The following is a 12,446-nucleotide window of genomic DNA, read 5'->3' as shown; positions in this document are numbered from 1 at the left end:
TGGGGGTGGGAGGAGAAGGGGACAACAGAGGATGAGATGGTTGGATGGCATCACCGATTCGATGGACATGGGTTTGGGTAGACTCTGGGAGTTGGTGATGGACAGAGAGGCCTGGCGTGCTGCAATTCATGGGATCGCAAAGAGTCGGACACGACTGAGCGACTGAACTGAACTGAACCATGCGCCTGGGCCTCCCAGGTGGGTCAGTGATAAAGAATCCACCTGCCAATTCAGGAGATGCAAGAGATGCAGATTCGATCCCTTGTTCAGGAAGATCCCCTAGAGGAGGAAATGACCATCCACTCCAGTATTCTTGCCTGGGAAATCCCAGGGACAGAGGAACCTGCTGGGCTCCAGTCCATGGGGTTACAAAGAGTCAGACACCACTGAGCAACTGAGAATGCGTGTGTGCAACTAAGCATCTACTATAATAAAAATAATAATGGATGCTTACAGAGTGCTACTTTAATCCTTACAACCACTCTTCTGAAGTAGCTTCTATTATTTCAATTTACAGATGAGAAACTGAGGCTCAGAAAGATAAACTCACCCAGATTACATGGCTCGTCAGTGATGGAACTGGGATTTGAACATGAGCCCACTGTTAACTAGTCCTGTGCTCAGAGACACAGACAGAGCCTACAGCATATCTCTGGCACTAGAGTGGGGGATCTTCAAGGTCAAGAATGATCATCTATTAACCTCTGAATCTGCTGTGCCTGGGCCACAGCCCAGGGTATAGAAGCTAATCACTAAATGTGGGTGGGCCACTTTAATATTTATAAACCAAGGTGAAACGAAGCAATCTGGTAGGGCAGACAGGGGAGCAAACAGGGCATTGTGAGTAACAGGTATGTGTGTATGTGTGTGTGTGTCTGACTTTTTGTGACCCTGTGAACTGTAACCTACCTGGCTCCTCTGTCCATGGGATTTTCCATACAAGAATACTGGAGTGAGTTGCCATTTCTTTCTCTATGGGATCTTCCCGGCCCAGGGATCAAACCCATGTGTCCCATGTCTCCTGAGTCTCCCACGTCTCCTGCATTGCAGCCAGAATCTTTACCTGCTAAGCCATTGGGGAAGCCTGATGTAACAGGTGGGTGCCTACAAAGGACTCCCTGAGCTTGTGCTGCATCAGCATGTACCCATCAGGGTCTCAACGGCCCATCAATTTATTTGTGTTTAGAGGAGGGCTTATCTGCAAAGATGCAGATGTAGAAGAATCACAGGGCAAGTACAGGAGCTGAGTAGCTGCTGAACTTTTCCCACAAGAGGAGGGAGCATCCTGCATAGTTGATCACCTTAGAAGGAGCAGTGAGGGACATGCCAGCTCCAGTGCCCTTGCAGGGAGGAAGGGATTCACTCTCTACTTCTGAAGTTCCCAACTGGACAAGCACCCACTGATGCTATCCCCACAGATCAACTTCCTGGGCACAGCGCAAATGGAGAAAGCTGGAGTGTGGATCTAAAAAGGGGGAAAAAAAGATATTTTGCATAGATGGGAAGGAGGTACAGGTGTTTACTGGAAAGCAGAACTGGATGGGACATTCCCCTTGAAGGAAAGGAAGTGTAGTCACCTTGTCCAGAAGGCTTGGAATACTTTAATATATCAGGACATTGGGAATGAGAGATGGAGTGGTAGAAATCGGGATCAGAGAGAGAGACGGAGACTGGATCATGGGAAGGTAAAGCAGGGGTAAAGGTAAAGTGCCTGTTCTGCAGGCACTGAGAAACACTGAAGGCATTTAAGCAAGAAAGTGACTAGCATCTATATGTTTAACATATTATTATTAACTTTATGTAAAGACTTACAGTGCCAGTTATAGATGCTTGGAAAATGGTGGCTAACTGAAGCGGCCATTCCCCAATGAGAAAGCAGACTCTAAGAAATTAAGGAAGGTTGGGCCATACTGCAAAGGTCCAGCCTTGCCAGAGTTCAGCTGCAGTTCACTCTTGATTTCTGTGCTATAGGATGATTGTCTGAATGAAAGTGAATTCTCTCTCTCTGCCCCACCATCAGATAAGCCCTGTGTAATCTAAATCCATTTTGATCTCAACAGAGATCTGTGTACACATGCACACACTTGGCAGCCATGGACTGTGGACCTGGTGCTCTTGCTTGTGATTTGAGCCATGTTATCAATACTTGTGAGTGTAAACTTGGGAGATCAAAGCTATCCAGGTCAGAAAGGCTAATATTGAAATTCCAGGCTTGCAGGCACAGCTCTCAAATTCCATGGCTCAGAATCAAGTTCCCATACAATCAAATCAAACATTTGCTTGACAGAGTTGTAGGGCTCTGGAGTGTGGGTGGGGTTTGCATTTAGAAGAAATTGGGGGCACACCCAGAATGGAATTTTGTGCAATTCCAGCTGAGGATGGTTTTTAGGTTAAAAGCTCTGTGTGACCCTAGTTGGAGCAAATTATTTTCATGGCCCAGCTTTAATATCACAGAGGAGATATTTACAGTCTTTGGAAATAATACATTCTGCTGCTCTCAAGAGGAAAGACCTGGAGATACCACCCCTTACCCAGCAAGGTAATATGAAAACTAGATATAATGGGCATAACCTTCTGAAACATAATAGGCTCCTAACACATGGGCCTGTTTTTATAATTGGCCCTGATATTATTGTTCCTTCACCACCGCAAACATGCAGACCAGAGACGATACTCACTGGCGATAATGAACCATCTTTGTCTGTCTACCCCATTCACTTCAGTAAACCTTTGGAGAGTGCCTTTCATATGCTAGGTAAAATGTAAGGCTTACTTTGAGTGCAAAGATGAATAAGATGGTCCCTCAAGCAAATTAACCAGTCTTAGGCAGAAGATACACTTACTACTAGTTATAATACAATGTCTGTGACTTAGGGGTGGGATATACCCAAGTCTGTGGATTCACAGGTAACAGAAAGAGTCATTCATTTTTTTTTTTTTTAATTTTCATTTTTAATTACAGGATAATTACTTTACAATATTGTGATTGTTTCTGCCATATATCAACATGAATCGGCTGCAGGTATACTTATGTCCCCTCTCTCTTGAACTTCCCTTCCCATACCACCCCACTCAGTTCAGTTCAGTTCAGTCGCTCAGTCGTGTCCGACTCTTTGCGACCCCATGAATCGCAGCACGCCAGGCCTCCCTGTCCATCACCAACTCCCGGAGTCTACCCAAACCCATGTCCATCAAGTCGGTGATGCCATCCAGCCATCTCATCCTCTGTCGTCCCCTTCTCCTCCTGCCCCCAATCATTCCCAGCATCAGGGTCTTTTCCAATGAGTCAACTCTTTGCATGAGGTGGCCAAAGTATCGGAGTTTCAGCTTCAACATCAGTCCTTCCAATGGACACCCAGGACTGATATCCTTTAGGATGGACTGGTTGGATCTCCTTGCAGTCCAAGGGACTCTCAAGAGTCTTCTCCAACACCACAGTTCAAAAGTATCAATTCTTCGGCGCTCAGCTTTCTTCGCCGTCCAACTCTCACATCCATACATGACTACTGGAAAAACCATAGCCTTGACTAGACGGACTATTGTTGGCAAAGTAATGTCTCTGCTCTTAAATATGCTGTCTAGGTTTGTCATAACTTTCCTTCCAAGGAGTAAGAGGCTTTTAATTTCATGGCTGCAGTCACCATCCGCAGTGATTTTGAAGCCCCCAAAAATAAAATCTGACACTGTTTCCACTGTTTCCCCATCTATTTACCATGAAGTGATGGGACCAGATGCCATGATCTTAGTTTTCTGAATGTTGAGCTTTAAGCCAACTTTTTCACTCTCCTCTTTCATCAAGAGGCTCCTTAGTTCTTTGCTTTCTGCCATAGGGGTGGTGTCATCTGCGTATCTGAGGTTATTGATATTTCTCCTGTCAATCTTGATTCCAGCTTGTGTTTCTTCCAGCCCAGCGTGTCTAGGTTGGCACAAAACACCAGCTTTGGGCTCCCTGCATCACACATAAAATTCCCACTGGCTCTCTATTTTACATATGGTAATGTATATTTTTCAATGCTACTCTCTTAAATCATCCCACCCTCTCCTTCCCCGACTGTTCTTTATGTCTGTGTTGCCTTTGCTGCCCTGAAAGTAGAATCATCAGTACCATCTTTCTAGATTCCATATATATACATTAATATATGATATTTGTCTTTCTCTTTCTTACTTCACTCTGCATAATAGGCTCTAGGTTTATCCGCCTTCTTAGAACTGAGAGCCTCTCATCTTAGTAGCAATGAATTAACTTTCATGGAGGAGCTGGACCTCCAAGTCTTTCCTAATGTAATGTAATAAATAGCACTGGATCCCAGAAACCGAGGTTCAAATCCTGGCCCTGCCACTATTTGAGCTGTGTTATCTGGAATGTATAACTTAATACGTTGTTGCCAGAGATGTGTTAATACATTTTCTGCTACCCAAACGTTAATGACCAGAGTGTTTCAATATTCACTCACATAACAAATCACTGGCCACAGGCGTTAGTTTCTGCAAAAATCCCCTGGTCAATAATGTGTTAACCTCACCGAATCTCAATTTCCTTGTCCGCAGAATGGGGATAATTATAGGATCTACCTCATCGAAGTCTCGGAAGAAATAATGAGCTATCCACATAAGGCACGTAGCACTGTTCCTTGTAAAGCCAACACCTAGTAGATCATTTAGTTACCATTATTTCAAAAAGGAACTTAACATTTCATCTTAAAAACATCCCTTCTTACTGTGCTGCTGCTGCTGCTGCTGCTAAGTCACTTCAGTCGTGTCCGACTCTGTGTGACCCCATGGACTGTAGCCCACCAGGCTCCTCTGTCCATGGGTTTTTCCAGGCAAGAACACTGGAGTGGGTTGCCATTTCCTTCTCCAATGCATAAAAGTGAAAAGTGGAAGTGAAGTCGCTCAGTCGTGTGCAACTCTTCACGACCCCATGGACTGTAGCCCAGCAGGCTCCTCTGTCCATGGGATTTCCAGGCAAGAGTACTGGAGTGGGGTGCCATTTCCTTCTCTTACTGCGCTGACATACAATCAAATCGATTATATCTTACATGCATGTAAACTGAAACATACACAATTGATAATATTTGACCAATTTTGACCTGTAAAAATGGCAAACTCATAAGAGCTTTTCAAAACACCTTCTCCTGCAATATCCCATTTGATCTCCACAACAATTTTGTGAGTGTGTTAGTGCTATGTGTTAAGTTGCTTCAGTCATATCTGACTCTTTGTGATCCCATGGACTGTAGCCTGGGAGGCTCCACTGTCCATCGGATTCTCCATGCAAGAATACTGGAGTGGGTTGCCATTTCCTCTTCCAGGGGATCTTCCTGACCCAGGGATTGAACCCATGTTTCTTATGTCTCCTGCATTGGCAGGTGGTTCTTTACCACCATGATTTGGAGGAAATCCTCCCCGATTCCAAAAGCATCTCCTCCCTCAATTCACATGGATGCTGAGACACTATCACATTCAATGGCTGCTGCTGTTTGCCAAGGGTAAGCATGTGGCCTCGTTGGGCCAAACAGTTTCTTTTCTAAAATATTTCTTTTTTCTTTTCTGACTAGAGTCTTAGAGAGCTTTGCTAGCCTTTCTCCAATAACTGAAGCTGCCTGGTATTAAACTCTGGAGCAGCTGGTGGCTATGTTTTCTATTTCATTTATCTAATTAGCATTTATTGAGCTAATCCTTCATTTATCTAATTAGCATTTATTGAGCACCTTCTATGCTCCAGGCACTGTGTTGGGGGCAAGGGATTAACAAATGGATAAGATCCTTTCCATCAGTGAACTTTATTGTACTTAAAGAGATTGAAACTAAGCAACAAAATGAATCAGTTATGGTGAAGTGTGATCAATGCTTTGCTGTAACTACAGGGAAAGAACCAGGCTACATAGTGAGATGAGGATACAGTCAACACACTGATAGATGCTGAGAAAATGGTGGAGGGAGCAGTAGTGGGATATGAGTCCCTGGTTCCAGCAGCATCTGAGGATCTGCTCTCTTGCTGTCCTCCTAATACCTTAGTTATTCAGCTTTCTCTGGATTTCATATTATAGTTGAATTCAGTTAGGTTTCTATTAGCTGTAATCAGAAGTACCCATTGTAATATAACAATCTAGAAGGGAGCATTTGAAAATGAAACAAGGAAGGGAATGTTTAGAAAAGTGGATCGGAAACCTAAGCCACTCAAATCCTTTTTGGATATGTAGCTTAAGTACAAATCATAAATAACTAATGTAATCTGGGACACTGTGTGAGATTTAAGAAATAATCCATCAACTTTCATCCAGTCATTGCAGTCATCACCATCTTTGACAGCTTTTTATGTTTAACAATATGAAAAGATCAATAAGATCAGAGTATCTGGAAGTTCAAAAGAACTTTAAGGATCATGAAATCTGAACTCACTTTACAGATGTGGAGATGGAAGCCCAGAGTGATATATGACAAGTTCAAAGTCACGTAATGTGAAAGCAGCCAGGTTAGAGTTGAACACAGGACGCCTGATTCTCAGTCCATGTTCAGGCTACCATGGACTCTTTCATTCACTCATTCAAGAAACACTTTAAGTGTCTATTATGTGTCAGGCCCTATTCTAGGTGCTGGGGTCACAGTGGTTTCTGTTCTCATTGTTTCATTCTAATTCAGGAAAGACATACAATAAAATATATATATCAATAGAAAATCTTGTGGTCCATGTTAGAACTTAAAACTATATGAGAAAGTATGTATACGGGAGAGGAGTCATGTTATTCTAAACTGAATGATCAGAGAAGTCTTCTCTGAAGACATGCTGTTTAAATCAGGATTTGAGTGGCTGGAGGAATCATGTGAAGATTAGAAGAAAGAGTATTCCAAGGAGAGGTGATTGATGGTGCAGAAGTCCTGAAACTGGAATGAGTTTACTTATTCAAAGAACAGAAAGAGGCTTAGTGTGGCTCAGGCACAATGAGAAAAGGCGAATTAGAGACTGAGATGAACTGAAGTAGGAGAGGTCAGCAGGGGCTAGATTGTAGCCTTTGGGGCCAAGGTAAAGAAAGGATAAGGTTCTGACCCTAAGTGTAACAGGAAGCCATTTGGGCAGTTTTAAAGAAAGAAGCAATATGACTTAACTTCTCTTTTGAAACCTAATTCTAATCACTTGCTGGTCAGTGAAGAGTAGAAATAAAGAGCCGGTAAGGCAGGTAAGAATGCTGGGGATCTGGACGAGGGAAAAGTCACAGAGGTGGAGAGAATATGATGCTTTTCAGATATGCCAGGGGATGCAGAGTTGGTAGGACTTGACAATGGCTTGGTATTGGGGAGATGATGGATCCAGTCTGGATCAGTAGCCAAGTCCTGAGTTTTTGCCTTAAGAAACTGAACAGATGGTGTTGCCATTCACTGTGGGTCAATGGGGAAGGTGAAGGATTGAGAAAAAAAAACAAATCAAGAGCTCTGTTTACATATCATTCTGTACCCTTCCCTGATGGCTCAGACTGTAAAGAGTCTGCCTGCAATGCGGGAGATCCCTGGGTTCGATCCCTGGGTCGGGAAGATCCCCTGGAGAAGGAAATGGCAACCCACTCCAGTATTCATGCCTGGAGAATCCCATGGACAGAGGAGACTGACAGGCTACAGATCATGGGGTCACAAAGAGTCAGACACAACTGAGTGACTAACACACTCTGTGCTCTTGTGCCATAAGAGCTCTATATTGAAGGTCTGACAAAGTAAGCCTGAAAAGGAATCAGAAGAAAACTTCTGAGGGCAAAGACCACTGCTCAGTTGCTACACACCTGGTCATCTGGTTCCCTTATTCCTTGTTGATTAATCAACATGGAGCAGCCTAATAAGTAATAATCATCATGATGGCAAGCCACAGAGAGGTAGCCAGAAACTGTCAAAGGTTCATCTCAGCATGAAAAGTTACCAGGTCAGACCCTACCAGGAGATACAGAGTTGGACCAGGAGGGGCATTCCAGGCAGAGGGGAAGTATATGCTCCACAAGTTAGGAGATGTGGAGCATCACAGAGAGCTGAGAAGAGAGAGCCCAGGCCCTCAGAAAGCATTTCAGTTTGTAGGTGAGAGGTAGGTGTAAGGGAATATCACCATGTGAACAAGCTTAGGAGGACAGACTCACTCACTCATTCATTCATTCAAACAAATCCTTCTGAAGCCCAATTTTCATGTAAAACTCTTGTAGGTACAAGGACACAACAATGACCAGAAGAAAGACCCTGCCTGCGAGAAGTTTACCTTCTAGTTGGGAAAGACTGACAGTAAATTCAAAATGTAACCATATGTCAGGAGCAGGTTAAGTGCTGCAGAGAAAAATAAAGCCGTGTGTATTTTGTCCGAGTGTTTTGTTCTCTGCCAGAGAAAAGAGTGAGAAACCCAGTCCTCACTTGACTCATCCAGCTTTGCCCGTTGGCTGGCTACTTCTGCACCAAGGAAGCCTTCTTGCTCTTTTTGGCACAAATCGCTGGGGCTGAATGTAGGAAGGCAGGGGAGGGGAGGGTGAGGTCAGAGAGGTAACAAGATGAGATCATGTAGAGCCTTGAAAGCCATGTCAGAACCTTGGGTTTTACTCTGAGTGTAAGGAAGGCACAGAGAGAGGTGTCCTGTGTCTGTTCCCAAGCAGCACTTCTTCATTGATCTGTCCCTACCCCTGCCCTGCATGCAGATAAGGAAATCAGAAACTCTCTCTCTAAAGTGACATCCACCAAATCTCTAGTTCTTTTTTGGTCCTTTTGCAGAAACCCCACCAGGAATTTTGGGGTATGATGGAGAGAGGAGTGAACCTACTAAATAAAAACCAATTTAACCCACTCTATCCCTAAGGTTGTCATCTTGGTGAGAAGGCTCCTGGCCAAGGAACTTGGTCTTGGGTTTGGCCCTGTTTATCTGTGTCCCCTTGGTTAAATCAGCTCCCCTCTCTGTGGGTCAAGGGAGATGAGTGGCTGTATAAGGGGTCAGACTTCATTCTCTGTCAACTTACTTCCTACTGTAGGATTTCTTGAACCCCCATCATTCTTTTCCTTCTCAACGTGTCCCTAATCTCAGGCTTTGAAATGTGTCCACTGTTGTAAATAAGGACTAGGAGGTTCAGGGTGGAGAAGGGAGTCAGGTCTGGGCAAGTGAAGGGCTCCATGGGCTGGTCCAATACTATGGAGGCTGGGCAGCCAGAGTGTGGGGTCCCTCTCAGTGACTTGGGGAAAGTACTAGCTCTCTGTGCAGTGGGGACTCTGACAGTTTAAACCCAAACCAGATGTGCAGCAGAGAGAGCAGGGCCTATTACAGAATGTTGTGAAACTGCCCAGGGGATGTAAATAAGCAAAAACAGGCCGGTTGCCTAGCAGCGCGTACACCAAAACAAGCCAAGCTCCACTGGCATTGGCTCTCTGCAGCGGGGAGAAAGGACGGGGAGGACTCGAGCCTGATGAGGACCCAGGGGCCCTGCTCCCCAGCGGCTTTGCCCACTCCCGACAGGCGGCTCCTGCTCTCAGGGGTAGCAGGGTCTGCCCTTGGCCTCTGGGGCTTTGCACCCAGCCAGCCCCACAGGGCTGGGGACCTGGGATGAGGAAGAGACTGCACCCACTGCCGAGAGCTGTGCTCTAGTCCATCCACCAGGCTGGGGAAGAGGCGGGCTGAGGCTACGAAGATCTGTTAAAGGTACACTGTGTGCCCACCTGTGCTCTACACAGGACTCTATCATTCATTCCTTCAGACGCCACATATTTCTTGACTGCCTAGTTTGCCCCAGGCACTGAGACTAACCCCAGGGAGAGACAGAAAGGAATGGAGACACACTCTGTTCTCCACCTATGGGAGGAGACCCGACACTGAATGAGGAATCACATAACCAAATGCATGATTATAAATGGTGATGAGGACTCTGAAGGAAAGGGAAGAGCAGCAGGAGACTGTGAAAGAGGGGGCTGGGTTTGAACAGAGCATTCGGGGAAGGCCTCTTTTAGGAGGACAAGTTGAGGCTTAAAGGATAAGTAGGCATTGTGTGCTGTGTGCTTAGTCGCTCAGTCGTGTCCAACTCAGGAATTGAACCAGGTCTCCTGCATTGCAGGTAGATTCTTTACCAGCTGAGCCACCAGGGAAATCCAGGTGACAAGAGGGGAAGGGGAGTCCCTGGGGGCTGGAACAGCAGATGAGGGGTCCCTGGCAGGAAAGAGTCTTTGCTTAGGTGATCGCAGAAGAGAGAGAGAGTCTGCAGAGGAGTCTGGGAAGGGGTGGGGAGTGGAGAGGTAGGTGGGGGCCAGATCACAGAGGCTCTTACATGATAAAGATGGGGGTTTTATTCTAAGTGCAATGAGAAATTCTTGGCATTTATTTGTTGATAATATTGGGGGAGGAGCTCTAATGACCAGATTTATGTTTTTATAAGATTATTCCTGGGAACAACATGGCAGTTCTGAAAGGGAACAAGAGAGAAAATAGCAGAGAAATTCAAGATACATTTTCTACTGACTTTAACATTACAGGTTGTGCTGTGCTGTGCTTAGTTGCTCAGTTGTGTCCGACTCTTTGCAACCCCATGGACTATACAGACCATGGAATTCTCCAGGTCAGAATACTGGAGTGAGTAGCCTTTCCCTTCTCCAGGGGATCTTCCCGACTCAGGGATCAAACCCAGTTCTCCCATATTGAGGCAGATTCTTTACCAGCTGAGCCACAAGGGAAGCCCAACATTACAGGTTAGGTATTATTATGTCATTTATAAAGGCTGTGTAATTTGCCCAGGCTTCCCAGGTGGTGCTAGTGGTAAAGAACCCGCCTGCCAATGCAGGAAACGTAAGAGATGCAGATTCAATCCCTGGATCTGGAAGATCCCTTGGAGGAGGGCATGGCAACAATCTTCAGTATTCTTGCCTGGAGAATCCCATGGACAGAGGAGCCTGGTGAGCTGTGGTCCATAGGGGCTCAAACAGTCGGATGTGACGAGCGACTTAGCACACAATTTGCCCAGGTCACACAACTCCCTCGGAGGGGCAGTTCAAAAAGAACAGACCTGGAATTGGAACCCAGATCATCTAGACTCCCAAGCCCTTGCTCAGTTCATAGTCCTGCACCAGCGAGGTTGGTTTTCTTCCGTGACCTACTAAGGATGCAGAGCTGAAGATGGTTGGCTCAGGAAAAGTGCCAGGGGTAGAGTCGCAATAGTATGGGAGGAGATGTGTGTATGCTGTGTGTGTGTGAGAGAGAGAAAGAGAGAGAGACGAAGACTAAGAGGAGGAGAAGGAAGAAGAAGAAAGGGCAGCATGCAGAATGCTTGCACAGCTTCTCAAAGTATTTCTGCCTCCATGTGGCCACTTTACAAGGCATTTCTGATTGTTATCATAATTAGCCCTTTCCAGGCCAGTGCTTGCTTACCCCCAGCAATGATGGAGACATACACCCCTCCTGCTGGGGGACAGTTAAGGCAGCTTCTGCAGCTCAGCAACAAGCTGGTCTGCAAGTCAGGAGTCGGCATTTAACGCACAGTTTCAGGCCTGCATCCCACCTTGGTCCCATCATGACTTTGAGCTAGTTTATGAACTTTTCCATTTTCAGTTTGCTAATCTGCAAGACAGACATAGTAACACCTGTGTCATTAGGGTTACCATGTTCAAGGAGATATTGATGCTTAACTTAATGCCTACCACTAAAGCTGCACTCAACAAAGAGTGTCCATTTTTATCCCAGCAGCTGAAGACCCTTGTCAAAATTAAGCAAGGAGGTCTGTACTCCACATGTACAGTGGATGTCTCCCACTCCTGCCATATTCTGCAGTTCAGAAGAGCACTGGCCTGAACGTTTGGAGACCTGAGCTCTTCTTCTGGCTCTACTGCTGACTTGCTGTGTGACTTTGGGTGAGATCCTCCCCTCTCTGAGCTTCAGGTACTCTCCCCTACAAAATATGGAGGTTGTACAGATGGAATTCTAACCCAGGGCATAGAAAGAAGACTCTGCTATTTACTTGGGGCTGCTCTAGTGATGCGAGAGAATGATGGAGCAAGACATAGAAGATGATCTCAGAGTAAATGCTTTTAATTAATTGGGGATTTTTCAAAGCTCTTTAATATTTCCAAAGAGTCTGAAGTTTGGGCAAATCTGTCCTACACAATAGGGCTGCCTGTCACCCCACAGATGGGTTCTCTGGTCTCCTGCTTCATCTTTCTTCCACGCAGAGAGAGTTCATCATCCCCTAAAATGTAGAATCTCTTTCCAACTTAAACAGATCCTTTGTGCTTTCAGTGTTGGAGAAAGAAATAACAAATAAGCAAAAGTCGAGTGCCAGAGTGTACCCCGTGGTGCCGCAATGGAGCTGGAGACATCAGCATAAACCCTCATTTAGTTTAATGAATTCTACACATGGGTAGAGATGCACGTATATGTAGATTAGAATAGATAGATACTGCCCACTGAAAGGGCCCAAAAGCAATGACATTCCAAGAGCAACAAGCACAACTTAAGC

The 12,446-nt window shown here is 45.3% G+C and overlaps 2 protein-coding genes across 7 annotated transcripts in view; one reads left to right on the top strand and one right to left on the bottom strand.

Annotated features, from left to right (window-relative positions):
- LOC145505040 (uncharacterized) overlaps positions 1-12,446 on the bottom strand; it is a 387,325-nt gene that overhangs the window by 109,684 nt on the left and 265,195 nt on the right. The gene's annotated exons all lie outside the window — the stretch shown is intronic.
- Positions 1-12,446, top strand: part of LOC145505041 (uncharacterized) — a 128,935-nt gene that overhangs the window by 88,383 nt on the left and 28,106 nt on the right. For 2 of the 4 annotated variants that reach the window (XR_014052738.1, XM_081486712.1), the window contains one exon: positions 11,675-11,869. The gene's annotated coding sequence lies outside the window, so the exon portion shown is untranslated. Of the gene's footprint in view, positions 1-9,375; positions 9,650-11,674; positions 11,870-12,446 lie in introns of those variants that run through there. The other 2 variants (XR_014052737.1, XR_014052739.1) reach the window with 2 other exon arrangements.

This window comes from Giraffa tippelskirchi, chromosome 5 (assembly GCF_054371585.1).
Source record: "Giraffa tippelskirchi isolate mGirTip1 chromosome 5, T2T-mGirTip1v1.2.pri, whole genome shotgun sequence".
Taxonomy (NCBI): domain Eukaryota; kingdom Metazoa; phylum Chordata; class Mammalia; order Artiodactyla; family Giraffidae; genus Giraffa; species Giraffa tippelskirchi.
This window is presented reverse-complemented; position numbering and strand designations above follow the sequence as displayed.